Source organism: Poecilia mexicana, unplaced genomic scaffold, assembly GCF_051168715.1.
Source record: "Poecilia mexicana isolate PSO_F unplaced genomic scaffold, ASM5116871v1 scaffold_9, whole genome shotgun sequence".
NCBI classification, from domain to species: domain Eukaryota; kingdom Metazoa; phylum Chordata; class Actinopteri; order Cyprinodontiformes; family Poeciliidae; genus Poecilia; species Poecilia mexicana.
The window spans coordinates 4,133,098-4,145,229 of record NW_028263378.1 but is presented as its reverse complement, the minus strand read 5'-3'; the positions used below and the strand labels follow the sequence as shown (position 1 = coordinate 4,145,229).

Sequence of the window (12,132 nt, the reverse complement as noted above, 5' to 3'; positions counted from 1 at the left end):
GGTTCAGTCCCCATACTGGAAAATCTAATATTATACATATAGATGTTTTAGAACATGAGCACTTTTCTTAATATTTCATAAAGATCATGTAATTTTTCCTTATATCCATGGAAACTGAATAGTACGTATGGCCTGTTAGCTCAGCTGGTCAGAGTGTGGTGCTAATAATGCCAAGGTCATGGGTTCAATCCCCATGCAGGCCAATTTAAAGATAGAGTCTTAAAAAAATCAACAAATAATGGCCTGAAAGTCAAATATTGTACATTTTGAAAAACAGTAAAACATGAGCACTTTTTTCAAACTTTTCTTGTCTTAAGATCATGTAAGTTTTTCTTAAATCCATGGAAACTGAACATTACGTAAGGTAGGTGAGTTAGCTCAGCTTGTAAGAGCATGGTGCTACTACAGCTTAGGTCAAGGGTTCAATCCCCTTACTGGCCTATTCAAATTTGTCGCCTTAATAAAATCAACATTTAGAAAAGGCTGGAAAATCAAATGACATACATTGTGATTTTTAAAAAGATTAGCACATGAACAGTTTTCTCAAATTTTCATTAAGGTCATGTAAGTTTTCCTTAAATCCATGGAAATTGAACAGCATGTATGGCCTGTTAGCTCAGCTTGTCAGAGCGTGGTGCTAATACCACCAAGGTGATGGGTTCAATCCCCATACTGGCCAATTCAAATCAAAAGTCTCAAAATCAACACATAAGAAAGGTTCGAAAATGTCATGCATATAGATGTTTTAGAACATGAGCACTTTTCTTAATATTTCATTAAGATCATGTAATGTTTCCTTATATCCATGGAAACTGAACAGTATGTATGGCCTGTTAGCTCAGCTGGTCAGAGCGTGGTGCTAAGAATGCCAAGGTCATGGGTTCAATCCCCACACTGGAAAATCTAATATTATACATATAGATGTTTTAGAACATGAGCACTTTTCTTACTATTTCATTAAGATCATGTAATTTTTCCTTATATCCATGGAAACTGAATAGTACGTATGGCCTGTTAGCTCAGCTGGTCAGAGTGTGGTGCTAATAATGCCAAGGTCATGGGTTCAATCCCCATGCAGGCCAATTTAAAGATAGAGTCTTAATAAAATCAACAAATAATGGCCTGAAAGTCAAATATTGTACATATTGATTTTGAAAAACAGTAAAACATGAGCACTTTTTTCAAACTTTTCTTCTTAAGATCATGTAAGTTTTTCTTAAATCCATGGAAACTGAACATTATGTAAGGTAGGTGAGTTAGCTCAGCTTGTAAGAGCATGGTGCTACTACAGCTTAGGTCAAGGGCTCAATCCCCTTACTGGCCTATTCGAATCTATCGTCTTAATAAAATCAACACTTAAACAAGGCTGGAAAATTACATAACATACATTTTGATTTTTAAAAAGATTAGCACATGAGCAGTTTTCTCAAATTTTCATTAAGGTCATGTAAGTTTTCCTTAAATCCATGGAAATTGAACAGCATGTATGGCCTGTTAGCTCAGCTTGTCAGAGCGTGGTGCTAATACCACCAAGGTGATGGGTTCAATCCCCATACAGGCCAATTTAAAGACAAAGTCTTAATAAAATCAACATATAATGGCCTGAAAGTCAAATATTGTACATGTTGATTTTGAAAAACAGTAAAACATGAGCACTTTTTTCAAACTTTTCTTGTCTTAAGATCATGTAAGTTTTTCTTAAATCCATGGAAACTGAACATTATGTAAGGTAGGTGAGTTAGCTCAGCTTGTAAGAGCATGGTGCTACTACAGCTTAGGTCAAGGGTTCAATCCCCTTACTGGCCTATTCAAATCTATCGTCTTAATAAAATCAACACTTAGAAAAGGCTGGAAAATCAAATGACATACATTTTGATTTTTAAAAAGATTAGCACATGAACAGATTTCTCAAATTTTCATTAAGGTCATGTAAGTATTCCTTAAATCCATGGAAAAACAACAGCATGTATGGCCTGTTAGCTCAGCTGGTCAGAGCGTGGTGCTAAGAATGCCAAGGTCATGGGTTCAATCCCCATACTGGAAAATCTAATATTATACATATAGATGTTTTAGAACATGAGCACTTTTCTTAATATTTCATTAAGATCATGTAATTTTTCCTTATATTCATGGAAACTGAACAGTATGTATGGCCTGTTAGCTCAGCTGGTCAGAGCGTGGTGCTAAGAATGCCAAGGTCATGGGTTCAATCCCCACACTGGAAAATCTAATATTATACATATAGATGTTTTAGAACATGAGCACTTTTCTTAATATTTCATTAAGATCATGTAATTTTTCCTTATATCCATGGAAACTGAAGAATATGTATGGCCTGTTAGCTCAGCTGGTCAGAGCATGGTGCTAATAACGCCAAGGTCATGGGTCCAATCCCCATACAGGCCAATTTAAAGATAAAGTCTTAACAACACATAAGAGAGGTTGGAAAATATTATGCATATAGATGTTTTAGAACATGAGCACTTTTCTTAATATTGCATTAAGATCATGTCATTTTTCCTTATATCCATGGAAACTGAACAGTATGTATGGCCTGTTAGCTCAGCTGGTCAGAGCATGGTGCTAATAACGCCAAGGTCATGGGTTCAATCCCCATACAGGCCAATTTAAAGATAAAGTCTTAATAAAATCAACAAATAATGGCCTGAAAGTCAAATATTGTACATGTTGATTTTGAAAAACAGTAAAACACAAGCACTTTTATCAAACTTGTCTTCTTAAGATCATGTAAGTTTTTCTTAAATCCATGGAAACTGAACATTATGTAAGGTAGGTGATTTAGCTCAACTTGTAAGAGCATGGTGCTAGAAGAGCTGAGGTCAAGGGTTCAATGCCCTCATTGGGCAAATAAAATCTAAAGGTCTTCAGAAAATGAACACTTCAAAATAAAAATGGTTCTGAAATAAATCAACACTTCAAAACCAAAGACTCCTGAAAAATAAAATCAGCATCACAAAATTAAAAACTGCTGCAACATGAAATCAACACATCAAAATCAATAATAACAAGGTCATGGGTTCAATGCCCATATGGTGTAAAACAAATCTAAAGCCATTCAGAAAATGAACACATCAAGATAAAAAATGGTTCTGAAATAAAATCAACACATCAAAACTAAAAACTGCTGGTCAATAAAATCAACACATCAAAAATTATTGAAAAATATTATACATTTTGATTTTGAAAAACATTAGAATATCAGCACTTTTTGTTTAATTCAGTTAAGATCAAGTACGTGTGTCTTAAATCCATGGAAACTGGACAGTAAGTATGGTTGCTTAGCTCAGCTAGTCAGAGCATGGTGCTAATGACTCCAAGATCAAGGGTTCAATCCCCTTACTGGCCAATTCAAATCTATGGTCTTAATAAAATCAACACTTAGAAAAGGCTGGAAAATCAAATGATATACATTTTGATTTTTAAAAAGATTAGCACATGAACAGTTTTCTCAAATTTTCATTAAGGTCATGTAAGTATTCCTTAAATCCATGGAAATTGAACAGTATGTATGGCCTGTTAGCTCAGCTTGTCAGAGCGTGGTGCTAATAACTCTAAGGTCATGGGTTCAATCCCCATACAGGCCAATTTAAAGATAAAGTCTTAATAAAATCAACAAATAATGGCCTGAAAGTCAAATATTGTACATTTTGAAAAACAGTAAAACATGAGCACTTTTTTCAAACTTTTCTTAAGATCATGTAAGTTTTTCTTAAATCCATGGAAACTGAACATTATGTAAGGTAGGTGAGTTAGCTCAGCTTGTAAGAGCATGGTGCTACTACAGCTTAGGTCAAGGGTTCAATCCCCTTACTGGCCTATTCAAATCTATCGCCTTAATAAAATCAACATTTAGAAAAGGCTGGAAAATCAAATGACATACATTGTGATTTTTAAAAAGATTAGCACATGAACAGTTTTCTCAAATTTTCATTAAGGTCATGTAAGTTTTCCTTAAATCCATGGAAATTGAACAGCATGTATGGCCTGTTAGCTCAGCTTGTCAGAGCGTGGTGCTAATACCACCAAGGTGATGGGTTCAATCCCCATACTGGCCAATTCAAATCAAAAGTCTCAAAATCAACACATAAGAAAGGTTGGAAAATGTCATGCATATAGATGTTTTAGAACATGAGCACTTTTCTTAATATTTCATTAAGATCATGTAATGTTTTCTTGTATCCATGGAAACTGAACAGTACGTATGGCCTGTTAGTTCAGCTGGTCAGAGCGTGGTGCTAAGAATGCCAAGGTCATGGGTTAAATCCCCACACTGGAAAATCTAATATTATACATATAGATGTTTTAGAACATGAGCACTTTTCTTAATATTTCATTAAGATCATGTAATTTTTCCTTATATCCATGGAAACTGAAGAGTATGTATGGCCTGTTAGCTCAGCTGGTCAGAGCATGGTGCTAATAACGCCAAGGTCATGGGTTCAATCCCCATACAGGCCAATTTAAAGATAAAGTCTTAACAACACATAAGAGAGGTTGGAAAATATTATGCATATAGATGTTTTAGAACATGAGCACTTTTCTTAATATTGCATTAAGATCATGTCATTTTTCCTTATATCCATGGAAACTGAACAGTATGTATGGCCTGTTAGCTCAGCTGGTCAGAGCATGGTGCTAATAACGCCAAGGTCATGGGTTCAATCCCCATACAGGCCAATTTAAAGATAAAGTCTTAACAACACATAAGAGAGGTTGGAAAATATTATGCATATAGATGTTTTAGAACATGAGCACTTTTCTTAATATTGCATTAAGATCATGTCATTTTTCCTTATATCCATGGAAACTGAACAGTATGTATGGCCTGTTAGCTCAGCTGGTCAGAGCATGGTGCTAATAACGCCAAGGTCATGGGTTCAATCCCCATACAGGCCAATTTAAAGATAAAGTCTTAATAAAATCAACAAATAATGGCCTGAAAGTCAAATATTGTACATGTTGATTTTGAAAAACAGTAAAACACAGGCACTTTTATCAAACTTGTCTTCTTAAGATCATGTAAGTTTTTCTTAAATCCATGGAAACTGAACATTATGTAAGGTAGGTGATTTAGCTCAACTTGTAAGAGCATGGTGCTAGAAGAGCTGAGGTCAAGGGTTCAATGCCCTCATTGGGCAAATAAAATCTAAAGGTCTTCAGAAAATGAACACTTCAAAATAAAAATGGTTCTGAAATAAATCAACACTTCAAAACCAAAGACTCCTGAAAAATAAAATCAACATCACAAAATTAAAAACTGCTGCAACATGAAATCAACACATCAAAATCAATAATAACAAGGTCATGGGTTCAATGCCCATATGGTGTAAAACAAATCTAAAGCCATTCAGAAAATGAACACATCAAGATAAAAAATGGTTCTGAAATAAAATCAACACATCAAAACTAAAAACTGCTGGTCAATAAAATCAACACATCAAAAATTATTGAAAAATATTATACATTTTGATTTTGAAAAACATTAGAATATCAGCACTTTTTGTTTAATTCAGTTAAGATCAAGTACGTGTGTCTTAAATCCATGGAAACTGGACAGTAAGTATGGTTGCTTAGCTCAGCTAGTCAGAGCATGGTGCTAATGACTCCAAGATCAAGGGTTCAATCCCCTTACTGGCCAATTCAAATCTATGGTCTTAATAAAATCAACACTTAGAAAAGGCTGGAAAATCAGATGATATACATTTTGATTTTTAAAAAGATTAGCACATGAACAGTTTTCTCAAATTTTCATTAAGGTCATGTAAGTATTCCTTAAATCCATGGAAATTAAACAGTATGTATGGCCTGTTAGCTCAGCTTGTCAGAGTGTGGTGCTAATAACTCTAAGGTCATGGGTTCAATCCCCATACAGGCCAATTTAAAGACAAAGTCTTAATAAAATCAACAAATAATGGCCTGAAAGTCAAATATTGTACATGTTGATTTTGAAAAACAGTAAAACATGAGCACTTTTTTCAAACTTTTCTTGTCTTAAGATCATGTAAGTTTTTCTTAAATCCATGGAAACTGAACATTACATAAGGTAGGTGAGTTAGCTCAGCTTGTAAGAGCATGGTGCTACTACAGCTTAGGTCAAGGGTTCAATCCCCTTACTGGCCTATTCAAATCTATCGCCTTAATAAAATCAACACTTAGAAAAGGCTGGAAAATCAAATGACATACATTGTGATTTTTAAAAAGATTAGCACATGAACAGTTTTCTCAAATTTTCATTAAGGTCATGTAAGTTTTCCTTAAATCCATGGAAACTGAACAGCATGTATGGCCTGTTAGCTCAGCTTGTCAGAGCGTGGTGCTAATACCACCAAGGTGATGGGTTCTATCCCCATACTGGCCAATTTAAAGATAAAGTCTTAACAACACATAAGAGAGGTTGGAAAATATTATGCATATAGATGTTTTAGAACATGAGCACTTTTCTTAATATTGCATTAAGATCATGTCATTTTTCCTTATATCCATGGAAACTGAACAGTATGTATGGCCTGTTAGCTCAGCTGGTCAGAGCATGGTGCTAATAACGCCAAGGTCATGGGTTCAATCCCCATACAGGCCAATTTAAAGATAAAGTCTTAATAAAATCAACAAATAATGGCCTGAAAGTCAAATATTGTACATGTTGATTTTGAAAAACAGTAAAACACAAGCACTTTTATCAAACTTGTCTTAAGATCATGTAAGTTTTTCTTAAATCCATGGAAACTAAATATTATGTAGGGTAGGTGATTTAGCTCAACTTGTAAGAGCGTGGTGCTAGAAGAGCTGAGGTCAAGGGTTCAATGCCCTCATTGGGCAAATAAAATCTAAAGGTCTTCAGAAAATGAACACTTCAAAATAAAAATGGTTCTGAAATAAATCAACACTTCAAAACCAAAGACTCCTGAAAAATAAAATCAACAACACAAAATTAAAAACTGCTGCAACATGAAATCAACACATCAAAATCAATAATAACAAGGTCATGGGTTCAATGCCCATATGGTGTAAAACAAATCTAAAGCCATTCAGAAAATGAACACTTCAAGATAAAAAATGGTTCTGAAATAAAATCAACACATCAAAACTAAAAACTGCTGGTCAATAAAATCAACACATCAAAAATTATTGAAAAATATTATATATTTTGATTTTGAAAAACATTAGAATATCAGCACTTTTTGTTTAATTCAGTTAAGATCAAGTACGTGTGTCTTAAATCCATGGAAACTGGACAGCAAGTATGGTTGCTTAGCTCAGCTAGTCAGAGCGTGGTGCTAATGACTCCAAGATCAAGGGTTCAATCCCCTTACTGGCCAATTCAAATCTATGGTCTTAATAAAATCAACACTTAGAAAAGGCTGGAAAATCAAATGACATACATTTTGATTTTTAAAAAGATTAGCACATGAACAGTTTTCTCAAATTTTCATTAAGGTCATGTAAGTATTCCTTAAATCCATGGAAATACAACAGCCTGTATGGCCTGTTAGCACAGCTGGTCAGAGCGTGGTGCTAAGAATGCAAAGGTCATGGGTTCAATCCCCATACTGGAAAATCTAATATTATACATATAGATGTTTTAGAACATGAGCACTTTTCTTAAAATTTCATTAAGATCATGTAATTTTTCCTTATATCCATGGAAACTGAACAGCATGTATGGCCTGTTAGCTCAGCTGGTCAGCGCATGGTGCTAAGAATGCCAACGTCATGGGTTCAGTCCCCATACTGGAAAATCTAATATTATACATATAGATGTTTTAGAACATGAGCACTTTTCTTAATATTTCATAAAGATCATGTAATTTTTCCTTATAACCGTGGAAACTGAATAGTACATATGGCCTGTTAGCTCAGCTGGTCAGAGCGTGGTGCTAATAACGCCAAGGTCATGGGTTCAATCCCCATGCAGGCCAATTTAAAGATAAAGTCTTAATAAAATCAACAAATAATGGCCTGAAAGTCAAATATTGTACATTTTGAAAAACAGTAAAACATGAGCACTTTTTTCAAACTTTTCTTCTTAAGATCATGTAAGTTTTTCTTAAATCCATGGAAACTGAACATTATGTAAGGTAGGTGAGTTAGCTCAGCTTGTAAGAGCATGGTGCTACTACAGCTTAGGTCAAGGGTTCAATCCCCTTACTGGCCTATTCAAATTTATCGCCTTAATAAAATCAACACTTAGAAAAGGCTGGAAAATCAAATGACATACATTTTGATTTTTAAAAAGATTAGCACATGAGCAGTTTTCTCAAATTTTCATTAAGGTCATGTAAGTTTTCCTTAAATCCATGGAAATTGAACAGCATGTATGGCCTCTTAGCTCAGTTTGTCAGAGCGTGGTGCTAATACCACCAGAGGTGATGGGTTCAATCCCCATACTGGCCAATTCAAATCAAAAGTCTCAAAATCAACACTTAAGAAAGGTTGGAAAATGTCATGCATATAGATGTTTTAGAACATGAGCACTTTTCTTAATATTTCATTAAGATCATGTAATTTTTCCTTATATCCATGGAAACTGAACAGTATGTATGGCCTGTTAGCTCAGCTGGTAAGAGCGTGGTGCTAAGAATGCCAAGGTCATGGGTTCAATCCCCATACTGGAAAATCTAATATTATACATATAGATGTTTTAGAACATGAGCACTTTTCTTAATATTTCATTAAGATCATGTAATTTTTCCTTATATCCATGAAAACTGAAGAGTATGTATGGCCTGTTAGCTCAGCTGGTCAGAGCATGGTGCTAATAACGCCAAGGTCATGGGTTCAATCCCCATACAGGCCAATTTAAAGATAAAGTCTTAACACATAAGAGAGGTTGGAAAATATTATGCATATAGATGTTTTAGAACATGAGCACTTTTCTTAATATTTCATTAAGATCATGTAATTTTTCCTTATATCCATGGAAACTGAACAGTATGTATGGCCTGTTAGCTCAGCTGGTCAGAGCGTGGTGCTAATAAAGCCAAGGTCATGGCTTCAATCCCCATACTGGCCAAATCAAATCTATTGTCTTAATAAAATCAAAACCTAAAAAAGACTGGAAAATCAAATATATATATATTCATTTTGAAAAACAGTAGAACATGAGCACTTTTTTCAAACTTTTCTTGTCTTAAGATCATGTAAGTTTTTCTTAAATCCTTGGAAACTGAACATTATGTAAGGTAGGTGAGTTAGCTCAGCTTGTAAGACCATGGTGCTACTACAGCTTAGGTCAAGGGCTCAATGCCCATATTGGGCAAGTAAAATCTAAAAGTCTTCAGAAAATTAACACTTCAAAACAATAAACTTCTGGTTAATAAAAGCAACATATAAAAAATTACTGAAAAATAAAATATTATGCATTTGATATTAAAAAACTTTAGAATATGAACAATTTTTAAAATTCGTTATGATAAAGTACATATGTCTTAAATCCATGGAAACAAAACAGCATGCATGGTTGGTTAGCTCAGTTGGTCAGAGCATGGTGCTAATAATGCTAAGATCATGGTTCAATCCCCATACTGGCCAGTTCAAATCTAAAGTCTTGATAAAATCTACACCTAAAAAAATGCTGGAAAATCAAATAATATACATATTAATTTTGAAGACCATGAGCACCTTTCTCATATTTTCATTAAGATCATTCAAGTTTTCCTTAAAACCATGGAAAGTGAACAGCATGTATGCTTGGTTAGCTCAGCTGGTCAGAGCGTGGTGCTAATAACACCAAGGTCATGGGTTCAATCCTCATACTGGCCAATTCCAATCTAAAGTCTTAATAAAATCAACACATAAAAAAGGTGGTAAGGGCACTATGACAGCCTTTTGTGCTAAAATTCTTTTAAAAGTTACAAGAATTCAGAGGTGCAAAAACAATCTTGGACATTTTTGCAGGTGCAGGGATGGCGTCCTCATGCCCTGTTCAATGTGTCAAATATAACCCTAGTTTAATCCACCTTTGTCCCTCTTTATGTTTTCTTTTTTTGACTGATTCAGTGGTGAAGAAAGCTCATCTCTGACTGAAAGGTAGGGCGCCAAAACTGCAGAAAAATCTAAGCAAGACAGATGATGACCCAATAGTTGGGTACATAAAGAACTTTCTTCTGGTGTTCTGACAATCTGTGCTCCTCGTCAGATGTCCCTACTGTAGATCGTCTAGAATGCCGTGTCCATCTGTCTGAGCTACCTTTGGAAACAGCTGGAACATCTGTTGAATCCTATGAACGCTGCAGTTACATCTCCATGCCCTGTTAGTTGCCACAGAGAAACAGAAATGATTTTGCAGGCGGGCTTTCATAGTGCAGTTTCAATCAATGCAACCTTTTCTCCAGCTGCAGAAATGCTAAATTATGTATCCACCAGATGACCACGACATCTTTGTTTTTAGGCCAAACACCCCGCTCCCTGTTGGCCACCATCCTCCACTGACTTGCTTTGATTTTCTGTGTATTTCGTACCTTGTGAGCTGAGTAAATACCTCAGCAACTGCATGTGTTGGTGCCTTCACCTTACCTCAGCAGATGGTCCTCACTCTTCGCTGCACACACACACTGGCACCTGGGACTCTGGGGAAATCCTTCAGTGGCTTTTTTTGTCACTCTCTCACAGACATGTTATAAACACGTATGCAAAGCCATGTCTTCAGGGTTTAGGGGGTTTTCTGATTATTATTTTGTCCCATGATGCAACATGGACTAGTTTGTTTGCCTTGAAAGCCTGGTTTGTATGGGGAGGTGTGAAAACAGACCAAAAAAAGAGGACTCTGGTCCACCTAAAACTCTCAGTCTCTGTTCCGATGAAATGAATACGTCAAAACAAGCAGACCAAAAGCAGGAAGCAGACTGTAGCACAGAAAATTCTATGTAATATTTACATTTTGTGAAAGAAGTTGCACTCATGTCTTCGAAGGTTTTTGTGTCGTTTCCTTCAGTACAGCACGTACAAGCTTTTGTGTTATTTCATCAAAAGTTTAAATATATACACAACGATACTCCACACACAATATCATGGGAAGACAGCATAAAGACATGATGCTCTCTCTTCACACAGCATGCAACAGAAAGCTAGCAGCAGAGCAAGGATTCATTCAGATGAGAAGGAGCTGCTGTTTCCTGGAGCCTGATGTGAAAATATGCCTCCCAACCCCATGACTGTGTGGCTGCAGGAACGATGTACAGACAAATAAACGCCTCGTGGTGACTAACTGATTTAATTAAAGACGCCCTCAGTGTGAGCGGAGTTACTCACTTAATGATGAAATTAATGGCTGCTGTTTTCCACTCTGCGCATCACACCAGTCTGGCCAGTATCCCCGAGCTGAACTACTGACTGGGAGGAACCGCTTCATATGGACGCAGGCTTCACTTCTTATATCTGCTTTGTTAAAGTGAGCAGCAGAGAATGTCTTTTGTTTTTGGCATTAATTAGGATCTGATGAACTGCTGAGTCGCTTTCAACAAGACGAGTATAAAACAGCTTCTGTCTACTGGCAGGAAAGAGGGAGGGGGAACTTGTGGACATCAGGCTGTCATGGTTATTGAAGCAACAGTAAAAAGTAGTGACATTTCAAAGTCATTTCAATAATTTAAGTTGAGAATCTAAATGGGTTTACATTGGAAATCTTTTTTTTTTGTTGAAAGTAAAAAGACAGATATTACATAGCCTTGAGATGGCAGTTCAGGGCCATTGCAGGTAGAAGAAAAAGGAGGAAATTTCTGCCAAAACATTTTGAGATTGACCACAGAATTTATTATTTTTTTTAAGTTGGACATTTCTGAGTTTAAAAAGCCAAAAATTTGTTTCCAAATTTTCACAAACTCAGAAATTTAAAAGGTTTTCTTTGAAATATTCTGAGATTAATCTCAAAATTAGATTTTTTTTTTCTATCAAATTTTTGGCTTTTCAAACTCAGAAAATTCCATTTTTTTCAGAAAAATCTCAGTTTTTTGGAGGAAATCTACAACTTTTTCTATCTACAAGGCTACACCGTCGTGGTCGGGAACTCTGATGCTAAGAAACTATTTATTTAGAAATAAATAAATCCTAAAATTCCCAAACCAAGACATAAGCTTTGAAATTCTGTTTATGAAAATCACAAAACAGACCAAAGAC

The 12,132-nt window shown here is 35.5% G+C and overlaps 14 non-coding genes across 14 annotated transcripts; all 14 read left to right on the top strand.

The window, feature by feature from the left end:
- The first annotated feature begins 129 nt into the window (after window positions 1-129).
- On the top strand, window positions 130-203 carry trnai-aau (transfer RNA isoleucine (anticodon AAU)). Its single transcript has one exon. It is a non-coding gene; the product is annotated as a tRNA-Ile (tRNA).
- A 624-nt stretch (window positions 204-827) lies between these two features.
- trnal-aag (transfer RNA leucine (anticodon AAG)) lies at window positions 828-905 on the top strand. Its single transcript has one exon. It is a non-coding gene; the product is annotated as a tRNA-Leu (tRNA).
- A 103-nt stretch (window positions 906-1,008) lies between these two features.
- trnai-aau (transfer RNA isoleucine (anticodon AAU)) lies at window positions 1,009-1,082 on the top strand. The gene has a single exon. It is a non-coding gene; the product is annotated as a tRNA-Ile (tRNA).
- An 888-nt stretch (window positions 1,083-1,970) lies between these two features.
- On the top strand, window positions 1,971-2,048 carry trnal-aag (transfer RNA leucine (anticodon AAG)). Its single transcript has one exon. It is a non-coding gene; the product is annotated as a tRNA-Leu (tRNA).
- A 103-nt stretch (window positions 2,049-2,151) lies between these two features.
- On the top strand, window positions 2,152-2,229 carry trnal-aag (transfer RNA leucine (anticodon AAG)). The gene has a single exon. It is a non-coding gene; the product is annotated as a tRNA-Leu (tRNA).
- Window positions 2,230-2,332: 103 nt separating this feature from the next.
- Window positions 2,333-2,406, top strand: trnai-aau (transfer RNA isoleucine (anticodon AAU)). Its single transcript has one exon. It is a non-coding gene; the product is annotated as a tRNA-Ile (tRNA).
- Window positions 2,407-2,551: 145 nt separating this feature from the next.
- On the top strand, window positions 2,552-2,625 carry trnai-aau (transfer RNA isoleucine (anticodon AAU)). Its single transcript has one exon. It is a non-coding gene; the product is annotated as a tRNA-Ile (tRNA).
- A 1,780-nt stretch (window positions 2,626-4,405) lies between these two features.
- Window positions 4,406-4,479, top strand: trnai-aau (transfer RNA isoleucine (anticodon AAU)). The gene has a single exon. It is a non-coding gene; the product is annotated as a tRNA-Ile (tRNA).
- A 145-nt stretch (window positions 4,480-4,624) lies between these two features.
- trnai-aau (transfer RNA isoleucine (anticodon AAU)) lies at window positions 4,625-4,698 on the top strand. Its single transcript has one exon. It is a non-coding gene; the product is annotated as a tRNA-Ile (tRNA).
- Window positions 4,699-4,843: 145 nt separating this feature from the next.
- On the top strand, window positions 4,844-4,917 carry trnai-aau (transfer RNA isoleucine (anticodon AAU)). Its single transcript has one exon. It is a non-coding gene; the product is annotated as a tRNA-Ile (tRNA).
- Window positions 4,918-6,524: 1,607 nt separating this feature from the next.
- On the top strand, window positions 6,525-6,598 carry trnai-aau (transfer RNA isoleucine (anticodon AAU)). Its single transcript has one exon. It is a non-coding gene; the product is annotated as a tRNA-Ile (tRNA).
- Window positions 6,599-7,863: 1,265 nt separating this feature from the next.
- Window positions 7,864-7,937, top strand: trnai-aau (transfer RNA isoleucine (anticodon AAU)). Its single transcript has one exon. It is a non-coding gene; the product is annotated as a tRNA-Ile (tRNA).
- A 623-nt stretch (window positions 7,938-8,560) lies between these two features.
- Window positions 8,561-8,638, top strand: trnal-aag (transfer RNA leucine (anticodon AAG)). Its single transcript has one exon. It is a non-coding gene; the product is annotated as a tRNA-Leu (tRNA).
- Window positions 8,639-8,741: 103 nt separating this feature from the next.
- On the top strand, window positions 8,742-8,815 carry trnai-aau (transfer RNA isoleucine (anticodon AAU)). Its single transcript has one exon. It is a non-coding gene; the product is annotated as a tRNA-Ile (tRNA).
- The last annotated feature ends 3,317 nt before the right edge of the window (window positions 8,816-12,132 follow it).